At 48.8% G+C, this 12,763-nt stretch overlaps 1 protein-coding gene across 8 annotated transcripts in view; it reads right to left on the bottom strand.

The window, feature by feature from the left end:
• The window catches only part of MRAS (muscle RAS oncogene homolog), a 66,574-nt gene extending 54,172 nt beyond the window's left edge, over nucleotides 1–12,402 (bottom strand). For 3 of the 8 annotated variants that reach the window (XM_015473278.3, XM_005201888.5, XM_005201889.5), the window contains exons 1-2: nucleotides 11,889–11,992; nucleotides 11,670–11,761 (exon numbers count right to left, since the gene is read on the bottom strand). The gene's annotated coding sequence lies outside the window, so the exon portion shown is untranslated. 8 annotated transcript variants of the gene reach the window in all.
• Nucleotides 12,403–12,763: the final 361 nt, after the last annotated feature.

Raw genomic sequence — 12,763 nt, forward strand, 5'->3', positions numbered from 1 at the left:
TGGCTTAATTGTTTATGATGCAGTGTATATTCTCCACTAGACTGTCAGCTCCAGGAGGACAGGGCCCATGCTCCGTTTTATCCTCCATTGTATCTCTGGAGCCCAGCACATATGTTACACTGAGAAGATGCTCAATAAATACATTGACCTACCTCAGTTCTAATCCTCACAGCTACTAATAGAACAGTTAAACAGTGCACACTGTTCTAACACAAAGAAAAAAGATTAACATTTGTGTTTGCTCTGGTCATTGGGAAAGAAAGCCTGGCTGTAGACTTTGACCAGGTTCAGAACAGTGACGACAACAATCCCACAGCTCCTGCTGTGGTTCTGCAGAAGGTCGCGGTGTTGGTCTGGGGTGCAGGTGCATACCTCTTGCTCGAACAAGCTCTTTAATGGCTCTTTTCACAAGTAAAAGGGTAGGCTCCCAGCCTAGTCTCCATGTCATCATTTCTCTGTAGTTAAGAATAATGGTACGGAAATGCAAAAGACCCCGATAAGCCACAGCAATCTTGAGAAAGAAGAATGGAGCTGGAGGAATCAACAGTCCTGATTTCAGTCCATACTACAAAGCTACAGTCATCAAGACAGTATGATATTGGCACAAAAACAGAAATATAGACCAATGGAATATAACAGAAAGCCCAAAGATAAACCCACACACCTATGGGCACCTTATCTTTGACAGAGGAGGTAAGACTATACAATGGAGAAAAGATACCTGGGAAAACTGAACAGCCATGTGTAAAAGAATGAAATTAGAACTTCCTAACACCATACACAAAGATAAACTCAAAATGGATTAAAAACCTAAATGCTAAACCCAGAAACTATAAAACTCTTAGAGGAAAACATAGACAGAAACCTTTTGACATAAATCACAGAAAGATCCTCTATGATCCACTTCCTAGAGTAATGGAAATAAAAATAAAAACAAACAAATGGGACCTAATTAAACTTAAAAGCTTTTGCACAGCAAAGGAAACTATAAACAAGATGAAAAGACAACTCTTAGAATGGGAGAAAACAATTTCAAATGAAGCAACTGGCAAAGGATTAATCTCTAAAATATACAAGCAGTTCATGCAGCTCAACATCAGAAAAACAAACAACCCAATTAAAAAAATGGGCAGAAGACCTAAACAGACATTTCTCTAAAGAAGACATCCAGATGGCTAGTAAACATGTGAAAAAATACACATCACTCATCGTTAGACAAATGTAAATCAAAACTATAACTAGGTATCACCTCATACCTGTCACAACGGCGATCATCAAAAAAAATGTACAAACAATAAATGCTTGAGAGGATGTGGAGAAAAGGGAGCCCTCCAGCACTGCTGGTGGGAATGTAAATTGATACAGCCACCATGGAGAACAGTACGGAGACTTCTTAGGAGTTTTACTCTTAGAAATAAAACTACCATATGACCTAGCAATCCCACTACTGGGCATATACCCATAATTGAAAAAGATACATGTATCCCAGTGTTCACTGCAGCACTGTTTACAATAGCTAGAATATGGAAGCAACCTAGATGTCCATTGACAGATGAATGGATAAAGAAGTTGTGGTCTATATATACAATGGAATATTATGCAGCCATAAAAAGGAACAAAAAATTTTTTTAAAGGAACAAATTTGAGTTAGTTCTAGTGAGGTGGATGAACCTAGAACCTGTTATACAGAGTGAAGTAAGTCAGAAGGAGAAAAACAAATACCATATATTAATGCATCTATATGGAATCTAGAAAAATGGTACTGATGAACCTACTTCTCAGGGGCTTCCCTGGGGGCTCAGAGGTTAAAGCGTCTGCCTGGAATACAGGAGACCCGGGTTCAATCCCTGGGTCGGGAAGATCCCCTGGAGAAGGCAATGGCACCCCACTCCAGTACTCTTGCCTGGAGAATCCCATGGAGGGAGGAGCCAGGGAGACTACAGTCCATGGGGTCGCAAAGAGTCAGACATGACTGAGTGACTTTACTTTCACTTTTCATGGAATCTAGAAAAATGGTACTGATGAATCTATTTCTCAAACATAGAGAACAGACTTATGGATACAACAGGGCAAGGAGAGAGTGGGAAGAATTGAGAGAGTAGCATTGAAACATATACATTACCATGTGTAAAATTGATGCTTTTAAACTGTGGTGCTGGAGAAGACTCTTGAGAGTCCCTTGGACTGCAAGGAGATGAAACCAGTCAATCCTAAAGGAAATCAACCCTGAATATTCATTGGAAGGACTGATGCTGAAGCTGAAGCTCCAATACTTTGACCACCTGATGTGAAAAACTGACTCAATGGAAAAGAGCTTGATGCTGGGAAAGATGGAAGGCAGGAGGAGAAGGGGATAACAGAGGATGAGATGGTTAGATGGCATCACTGACTTGATGGACATGAGTTTGAGCAAGCTGTGGGAGTTGGTGAAGGACAGTAAGCCTGGCGTGCTGTAGTCCATGGGGTCACAAAGAGTAAGACACAACTGAGTGACTGAACTGAACTGGCTGATGTGTAAAATAAATAGCTAATGCGAAGTTGCTATATAGTGCAGGGAACTCAGCCTGGTGCTCTGTGACAACCTAGAGGGGTGGGATGGAGTGAGAGGTGGGAGGGAGGTTCAAGATGGAGAGGACATGTGTATACCTATGGCTGATTCATGTTCATGAATGGCAGAAACCAACACAACATTGCAAAGCAAGTATCCTACAATTAAAAATAAATACATTTATATATAAAAAAAATAATGGAAGTTGGGAGTTTTCAGAAGTTCTGGAGGAAAGTGTCCAGGAAAAGTGGTCCCTGGAAAATGGCAGTCAACTAGGCTTGAGGAGACAGAGAGCCAAGGAGGTGAGCAGGCAGGGGAAGAGGTCTGGCGCTGTTTTAACTTCTGCTCCATTCTGAGCGAGGGGCCCTTTCTCATAGGCCCTCAGCGACCGCCTGTTACACACAACAGCCTTGGCGCAGTGGGGCTCAGGGAATGAGGAAGCCACACCTAGGGCACCCACGCAAAGCGTGGCGGCTGACTCTGGAGCCCAGATGGCCAGCGGTCCTGGTCCCCACCCTGCAATCCCCAGAAATACTGCAGATGAACGGGTAATCTTCAAAGAAAAATAAATGATACTCTCAGAGAGCTTCCACAGGGAGAAAAGCTTTGTGGAAAATGAAGAACTATTGGGGAGAGCATCTCCCCACTTCCACATCTGTGGGATGAGAGCTTGCCCAGCCTAACTGGATTAAACAAGAAAGGAGGGCGGTGTGACCAGGACATGTAAGTTGCAGCAGCCCTGTCCCTGTTACAGATACGGCAAAGGAGGGCCAAGCAGGTGGGGACTTGCCCAAGGTCACACAGAGGACAGGGAGGGGACAGAGAGTCAGCAGGGGGGGCTGTGGCCCAGGATCCTCCCCACTCTCCTGTGGCTCCTCTGAGGAAGGGAGTAGGGACTGAGGAGCCTTGAGCCCCGCCTGAGGCCAGTTGCTGGTGGCCCCAGACCCTGCCTGGGCCCTCTCCTCCTTCCTTCCACACAGGGGCTCTCTCACCCTCCACCCAGCTCTCCTATCCACACATACCAGCCCCAAATAGAAAAAAAGCCCCCGTTAAGTGCTTATGAGAATGGTTATTTTGTGGAAGTGCCAAGTGACCTGCTCCCGCTCCCCCCTTTCCATCCCTCCAGCCGCCCTCAGTTTGAGCCCAGAAGTAAAACAAAGGCTTTGTTTCTTTATTTTGATTTCCTCTTTAAAATCTCAAACATGCAGGAAACACCCACCCAGCCCCAGATAAGCGGAAAGGAGCCCCGTGGGCGGGCGGGGCGCGGGTCACCAAGTCTTAGCACCCCAGGAGCACCAGCAGGGCAAGGGGGTGGGGGGGGCTGACTTCCTCTTCCAGAAGAGAATGGGTATGAGTGAGCCTGTGTGCGGAGCCTAGGCCTTCCTGACTCTGACGCCAGGGGAATCTCAACCTGAGGAATGTGGGTGGGGAGGGACCATGCAGAAGACATATCTCATAGAAGTTACTTTTTTTTAAACATATGCCCCCAAGGCTTTGGGACTGTGGTTCCACCCTTTTCCATCATCTCCGGTTACAATAAAGCAGGCATTGAAGGAAGAACATGATGGACGCTATTTTGGGCTGCTGAGCCTCCTTGTGAGAGAATGGTACTCCCCAAAAAAGATGCCTTTGCCTCGGCCTCTCCCTTGGGAACTGCATTCCCAGTGGAATTAAAATACAAAGGAGTGAGCTTGGGGTCATCTAAAAGGGGGAATTTTCAAGGTGTGTTAAAAGTTCTAAAGGCTAAAAAAGAAGAAAAAACAAACAGAACTGAATTAAAACACATTTTGCCCTTGAAATGAAAATATAATGCTTTGGGGAGGCAAGAACCTGTCCCCAGGTCCCCCCAGAATGGTCAGCTCTAAGGGGAAGATGGGTCTCCCCAGCTCCAGCACATCTTCGGCTATCTCCACACAGCACCACGTGCTTACAAATACTTTTACTTTTAATCTGGGTACTTAGGATTCAAGGGACATTCCTAACATAGAGTATGTATAGCAGATTCTTAAAAAAAAAATTTTTTTTTTAACTTACAGTTTCTGCCATACATCAACATGAATCAGCCATAGGTATACATATGACCCTCCCTCTAGAACCTCCCTCCCACCTCCCACCCCATCCCATCCCTCTACGTTGTCTCAGAGCACTAGTGTAAGTTACCTGCATCATACAGCACATTCCCAGTGCCTATCTATTAACATATGGTAATGTATATGTTTCCATGCTACTCTTTCCCTTCGTCCCACTCTCTCTTCCCCCCACTGGGTCTACAAGTCTGTTTTCTATATCTGAGTCTCCATTGCTGCCCTGCAAATAGGTTCATCAGTACCGTCTTCTTAGATTCCACATATATGCATTAACATCATATTTGTTTTTCTCTTTCTGACTTACTTCTTAGGCTCTAACTTCATCTACCTCATTCATTAGAACGGACTCAAATGCATTCCTTTTTATGGCTGAGTAACATACCATGAGAAGACCATAACTGAAAAAGATGCATGTATCCCAATGTTCATTGCAGCACTTTTTACAATAGCTAGAACACGGAAGCAACCCAGAGGGCCATCAACAGATGAATGGATAAAGAAACTGTGGTACATATATATAATGCAATATTACTTAGCAGATTCTTTTTAAACCAAAACTTTTCTTTAAAAAGTAGGCCATCAACATATGTATGTGTATTCTTGCATAAACAAATAGTTATCAGCTTTAGAATATACTTAACTGCCTTCATTGGCACAGCTTCTGACCATTTCTATTGCAAGAGAAACCCCAACAAAGCAGATCCTTCTGAGGTCTTTGGGGTCCTAGCCCTTGCCAGCTTCTGCAGCATCTCCATCAAGTCAAGGGAAAGGATGCAGACAGTGTTATCCATTGTTGGCAACTCGGACAGAAAACATTTCAACTCATTCTCACCACTTAGTAAAGAAAACCTGGGGACCACCTCAGGTCCCTGTGTTCTATCACAAAACTAATTGAAATCTGTCCCCAATGGTGACTCCTTGAAAAGCCAATCTGCTTGGGGAATGCAGGGCTTTTCCAGAAGGTTTTAAAATCTTTTCTGCACAGCTTTACAAGTGGTGCTTTGCTAACTCTCTTAACTCAAGCCTAAGTGAAAGTGAAGTCGCTCAGTCGTGTCCAACTCTTTGCAACCCCATGGACACCAGGCTCCTCTGTCCATGGGATTTTCTAGGCAAGGGTACTGGAGTGGGTTGCCATTTCCTTCTCCAGGGAATCTTCCCGACACAGGGATTGAGCCCAGGTCTCCCGCATTGTAGACAGACGCTTTACCATCTGAGCCATCAGGGAAGTCACTCAAGCCTAAGCTACATGCAAATGGGCCATGTCAGGTTCCAGCTCAGTCAGCTGGGGTGGAAGAAGGAGCCTGCAGAGCTGGGTGAGAAACCATCTCCTGTCGTCATGGAGAGCTGCCCCCTCTGCAGCTGGGACGCTTGACAGAGAGGAGGACCCAGGACCAGGCACACGGGAGCCTTGTTTCCAGGAAAGGGAGAGCGGCAAGGCGGCGGTGATGTTGTTCAGTCGCTTATTCACGTCTGACTCTTCGTGACCCCATGAACTGCAACACACCAGGCTTCCTGTCCTTCCCTATCTCCCTGAGTTTGCTCAAACTCATGTCCGCTGAGTCTGTGATACCATCCAACTATCTCATCCTCTGTTGCCCCCTTCTCCTCCTGCCTTCAATCTTTCCCAGAATCAGGCTCTTTTCCCAAGGCCATGTCAGGGGTTAGAAAGGTACCATATCAGACTCCACCTTCCTTCCTTCAAAGCAGTCCTGCACTTTAGAACATAAAATGCATTTTGCTCAAGGTTTTGAAGATGAGCAGCTTAACAAACTGTTAAGTTTGTTTCATCTAATTAGAATAAGAAAATTGTTTTTTTCCTCTCTTTTCCAAATATTTACATTTACTACCTGAATCACAGTTTGGTTTGGGCAGCTATGACTACATGATGTGCCACAGTCTGGCCTGAAACCACGATGGTCAAGGCAGGTGTGTATGTGGGTGGAGGAACTTTTTGAAAGAGGTTAAATCCCAAGACGTACACTTATCTCTCCCCAGTGTGAGTTCAGGCAGCAAAAATATCTACTGACAACCTCGATGGAGACCCAGGTGGTTATTCACTGAATTTGTTGGGGACATGGAGCTAAGAGAGCCAAGACGTGGAAACTTGGGAGAGGGGCTCTGAAAGTCAGTCGGAGGCTGAGGGCAGGCCCAGCCAGCCAGGTCTCCTGAGCAGGGACGTGCTGAAGCCCTCTAGCATGGAAGGGATCAAGGGCAGACAGAAGGGTCCCATCTGCTCAATTGGGTTTTGGATACATGGTGTTTGTTATATATCATCCTTTGTATTTTTATATCTTTGAAAATTACATAATATGTCAAGTGTGCAAATGATGGAGGGCTTCCTGGTTGACCAGAGGATTAATGGAAATTAGGGGAAAACTGCCACCATCTAGGGTCCCTCTGCCTCTCTTGTCAACCAGCCGTACCTGCACCTCCGTGGTTGCTGTCGCTTCACAGCATCCCTGTGTGTGAACTGCTCTGTCCCCTCTCCCCATGAGGCCTCCACTCCACTACAGCACTGACTATATCTGGCCAGACCCCCATGAGCCATGCCCCATGAGCACTGAGAGAGAAGGGAGGTGTCATCAGAATGACCAAAGTTATCTATCAGTCCTGGGAGCAGCACTGTGTAAGAGGTGGAGCATGCCCTCCGGGACCAAACAGACCTTGGTGAGACTCCTTCCAAGCTCTGCTCCTCTCAGGCCATGACCATGGGGGTGATTACCACTCTGAGTCCCTGTTTCCACATCTGTAAAGGGCTAACAGCAAAACTGTTGTGAGGCTTAGAGATGGCCAATGCAGAGCCTCTAGTCCAGTCCAGCCCGGAGTGGGGGTGGACATCCAGAGAGACTTATCTTCAAGCCACGTCATCTGAGGAGCAGTTGGAGAATGCAGGGCTGCTCGTGCTGGAGAAAAGCATGACTGTCAAGGTTCATATGGCACAGATCCAGTGGGACAGGTTAAGGTGAGAAAGGAAAGAACTTTGCAAGGACGAGTGAATCCCCAGTGGGTAAACTGATTTGAGGGGCAGCAACCTCCCTGTCTCTAGAAGGGCCCAGCTAAGATCTGCTCCTCAAAGGCTACACAAATTTTCCCAGCCTCTACTCAAGGGCCCATTTGGGCCAAAATGTCTACTACTGAACTATTACTGGCTTAATCTTTACCTTAAAATTTAGCATAGTTTTTAACTTAAAATCCTTATTTAGCCTTAATCTGAGCAAAATAGCCATTAAAAAAATTAGGTTTGATGTCATACCTTTATTTTTAAAATACACATAAATAAGTATATATGTAACTATTAAAATATGTCCTGCCTAAAAACCATTTACCTCACCACTATGAGAAATATGCTCTCCTAGATCTGAATTGAGACTAAATATGCTCCAGGGGCCCCTTCCTGGTCTGTGATTCTGTTATCTAAAGGCTGCCTGAATACTGATAATGCTCTTAGTTCTTATCGCCCTTTCTGGTCTCCCAAGCATGTTCTCATCTGTGTATTTCATCTAATCCCCATGACAACCCTGAGGGCGGGCTAGAGAAGTCACAGATGGAGCCTGAGCCCCTGCAGCACAGGACGCTCCCAAGGCCCTGTGGATAGGGTCAGAGAGGGCCCGAATCAGAGCTCAGGACTCCCATCCCCTGCCACCTCCTTCTATTACCACATGCTGAACAGCCAAATCCCTTCCTGTATTCTCCAAAATCTTATTAGCAACATAACCCACATCCAAACCACGATGTTTTATCCATCTAGGTGGCCAGATGCCAGCTCTGTAGATGAAAATGTGCCCCTCTGAGCAAGTCACCTCATAACCAATGGTAACCCACATTGTCATTTGGCCACCTGGCCATCAGCAGTTTCCACTGACTAAAGCTATCAAAAATACTAAAGGAGGTGGTCCAGTGGCTGAGACTCCGCCCTTCCAACGCAGGGGACCCAAGTTCATTCCCTGGTCAGGGAACTAGATCTCACATGCCGCAACTGAGTTCATACACCGCAACTAAAGATCCTGCATGCCACAGCGAAGACCCAAAATGGCCAAATAAATAAATATTTTAAAAAACACGAAAGGACAATGATAGGGACATTTAAAAGCTAAATACACACTGCTACTTCATGGCCCTTACAATGCGGATGGCTGCAGAAAACTGTCATGCCAGCGGGCAACAGACCCTGGGCTCAGTGGTGAGGCTCAGTAGATGGCCGGGGTGGGGAGGTGGAACATGCAGCACCAGCCTCATTATGGCAGCAAGAATGCTACCTGGAAGACTAGAGATGGGCACCAAGGGATGCACAGCAGACGCCAAGGAGTGCAGTGTGGATGTCCCCCTGGCCTTAACAACGTCCTCTGTTGTCTGAAGAGGGGATGGCAGCACTACGCTCTCAGAGTTCCACAAGACAGATCTGCTGGCTGAGGGCATGGACTTCCTCTCATGGCTGAGAATTATGCCCGTCCGGCTCCGCCACGACAGCCTGCTGGCCTGGCTGGGAGGTCAGAGCCTCAGAGCAGGTCCTCAGTGAACAGTAGTGAAGCAGGGGATCTAGCCTGGGATCCAGGGCTCATTTTCAGAGATCCACAAATCTCCCAAACTGTATGCCTAACTTCATACATCCAAGCAACGTTTCTCTGGGTGTCTCACTGGCATATTAAAGAGGTAGTGGCCCAAGAAGGTAAAAACCATTGCTCTGAACACTCAGCCTTCTTGGCTGCCTGTGCTATGCAAGAACTTGCTGGAAATGGCACTAATATCTCATCCCTGTACAGAGACAACACCAGGGTTGAGAGCATCTTTGGGAGATCTAAACTCTGCTTAATCCAGTATTACTTGGGTTTTGCTATTTGCAGGCAGAAGCATCCTTCTTTTCTCCCATCCCCATACAAAGGTAACTATACCTTCTAGCTAGTTAGATACCTGCCCCAGGCCTGGCAGGTGTGGAGCCTCTGGAACTCAATGCACACTTTTTTGCACACTTAAGAACATCCCAACTTTGCACAAGAATGTGTTCCCATATAGTTCACACGCGTGTGTTTTGTGAAAACTACATGATATTCATGAGCAGGTATGTTTCCAAGTGCTTCCAGGGAGGCATGCTCCTTTTGGGGCATTTCATTGGGAGACAGTGATGACACCAGATGTGAAATATAAAATGGAGGTCATATTTCCCCAAGAAGTTACTTGATCCAGCAGGCTGGTCAACTTGTGAATCGCGCTGATATTAAACCCAGACACTCCAGGAACTGGTTCAGTCCATCAGAACCCAGAAGTCTTCCCTGGTTCCACGTGATCACTCAAGCTCAGGAGCCAACCCCAGGGATAATGGACTTGTCTCTCTCTAAACAACTCAGATCAACCGAAAGTGTGAAATACCTGTGGTTAGAGCTAATGAAAGTTATACCTGTCACAAAGATATCTTAGGCAAGTGAAAACATAAGTAGTGGCAAATACACACGGAGCTGGCAGCCCAACAACTGTCACTTGCCTCACCAGTGTTCAGCAGAGGGCCTTGACCGCCCCCCTCCCATAAGGAAACACTGAAGTAGAGGGGTAAGGGGCGGTTTCTGCTAGAGCTCCTGGCTTACACAACACCCACCCCACCCCCATAGAGGCTGGCAGACCCTGTAGCTTGCAAAACTCCAGAGCATCAAAGCTTCAAACCTCCTGACCTAGCAGAGAAAGGACAAACTACACCCTAATCCACAGACAGAGAAGCTAACTAGCTGCTAGGAATGAGAAGAGACTGAGGGTCAAAATCATGACCCAAAACATTTTCAGTCCCCTAGTCAGCAGGGAAATGAGATTTATAGGAAATTGGGAGATTTTCAAAAATGTTGGCCAGCTCAAGTTTCTTTCCCGGGAAGAGAAGTAGGAGCAACTCTAAGAACTGTCATGGTGAAAATGCTTTGTTTGCTGCAAAGCCCCTGACACATGTCAGTTATTAATACCAGCAGCTCACCACCCCACACTTGAACCAAGCAGTGAAAGGCAACCGAGTCAAAGCCTAACACAGGCTGCACCTGGAGCCATGGAGCCAGGGCAGCCAGACCCTCCCCAGAGGAGCTGGAGAGCTGAGGGTCAACATGGACCCTAGATAGGATCTTGGGCAAGTTACTGACTCTTTCTAGCCCCTGTTCCCCATCTGCATGGGGGTAATAAGAAGACCCTTCTGGAGTCTCGTCAAATGATGAGCAAGCATATACACGTCAAGTGCCTGGTCTGTGAAAGCCCTGCTGGCAGCTATTATTACAGTGGAGCTTCAGGGCTTTTTGGTCAGATTTCTTCATCATTCCTGCTGTGAGGAAGATCACTCTTTTGAGGCTACAGTTCTGAGCCTTGTCAGTTACACTCTCTGGTCAGGTCCAGCACACAGTGTGAGTCTTGGAGGGGCAAGAACCATTCTAGCCCAAAGAGGTTTACTAGGAGTAGGGGCTTGGGGTGGGGGTGGGGGTGGGGGTCGGGGCGGTAAGGAGGGACAATCCTAGAGCTCAGGGATCAGGGCCCGCATGAAGTGGCCCTTGTCTGCCTCTCCAGACTGGCCTCTGGCCCCAGCCAGCACAGACCTCAGCTCCAGCCACAGAGTCTATCTGGGTGTCCAGTGCCCATGCTCCGCCATGCATCACCTCCTTTAGGAGGCCTTCCCTGACCCTCCAAGCTGTCTGTTCCCACAGCCCCTGTGCTCCCCTGATCCCAGAACCGACACACAGGATTCACTTTGCACCCCTACCTTCCCCGCGGCACAGGATCTGGCACTGTGCCCCACACGCAGTGGGCGCCCCTGCAGGTCCCATTCAATGAATGAGCCGGGGCCCCTGGTAGTGACCAGAGCCCCAAGCCCCGTGGCGCCGCAAAAGACTGTTAATGCAGCAGCCTGCTTTTTATCATTCAGACTAATTTGACAACTCTTTCGGCAGATCCCTGCCCTCGTTAACGCCCTTCTAAAAATATAGAGCCACCACCAACCCTTCCCCATCCCACTCGAGACCCGCCGCCCACTCCCCGCGGGTTCTCGCCAGAGGAAAAAGCAACCCAAGGGCGGTTACCATGAAAGGGGCTTTTTAGGTGGTGAGCAGGCCCATCTCACTGGGGTCCCGATCTTCGCCGACTTCTCGATCGCACACCGTTACGCTGGAGCCTGCGATGGGGGAAAAAGGCCAGTCCCCAAGCGCCGTCCTCCGGCCCGGCCCGGGGCGGCCACACCTCCCGCCCGGAACAAAGCGCCCGGCGGGTCCCCTCCCTCCCAGCCAGCCCCGACCTCTCACCGCGCACTCCAGCCCAGCTTGGCTCCTGCCTCAGGCCACCTCCTCCATGCCCGCGCCAACCAGAAGACAGCGCCGCGCCCTCCGGGCCCCGCGGCGGCCGGACTGACGGCTTTGGGCCCGCGGCCTGCCGGCCGCTTCGGCCGGTCCCCGCCCCGGCGCCTCCTTAAAGCGACCGCGCAGCCCGCGCGCGCCCCAGCCTACCGCCTGGCGAGCCGCGCATTCCTTATATTGCAACAGCGCCTGCTAAAAATAGAGCGCCGCCTCAGTGGGCGCTGGGGGGGCCGGGCCCGGCGCCGCGACCCTGCCACCCCCGCGGGCCCCAGACTCCCAGGAAGCACGGCTCACGAGGTTTGTGCCACCTGCCCCGAGCTCCCGGGACCCAGCAGGGCGCGCGTACCGGGCCTCCCCCGCGGCCCCGCGCACTTACCGGGGTCCGACCACTGGCTCCTGGGAGCTGGCTTTAAGGTGGACGCCGAATGGGAATTCGCCCGGGCCTCTTTAAGAGCCTCCGCGCTCCAGCCTTTAAATCTCCGCTCCCGCCCGGCCAACTTCGGAGCCTACAGACGCCTCCCCTGTCCTAGGCGATCCCAGGCCGCCACCTTAACTGCATGCCCTTCGAATCCTGGGCCATGTTTCTTCCTAGATCCAGTCTCCAGCGTCGTTTCCCGAAGGCCCTCTCGGTGCCGGTTCTTGAGCCTAAAGTTCGTTCAGACGGAGGCGACGGACGGGGACAGGCGACACTCGCGATCCATTTCATTTTTTCAGTTCCGCTGACTCCTCTCCATCGGCGTCATTTTCCCCTGATTTTAAAAACTGAGATATAATTCACACACCAAAAAATCCCAGCTTTTAAAGTGGGCAATACAGTAGTTTTT

Source organism: Bos taurus, chromosome 1, assembly GCF_002263795.3.
Source record: "Bos taurus isolate L1 Dominette 01449 registration number 42190680 breed Hereford chromosome 1, ARS-UCD2.0, whole genome shotgun sequence".
Taxonomy (NCBI): Eukaryota; Metazoa; Chordata; class Mammalia; order Artiodactyla; family Bovidae; genus Bos; species Bos taurus.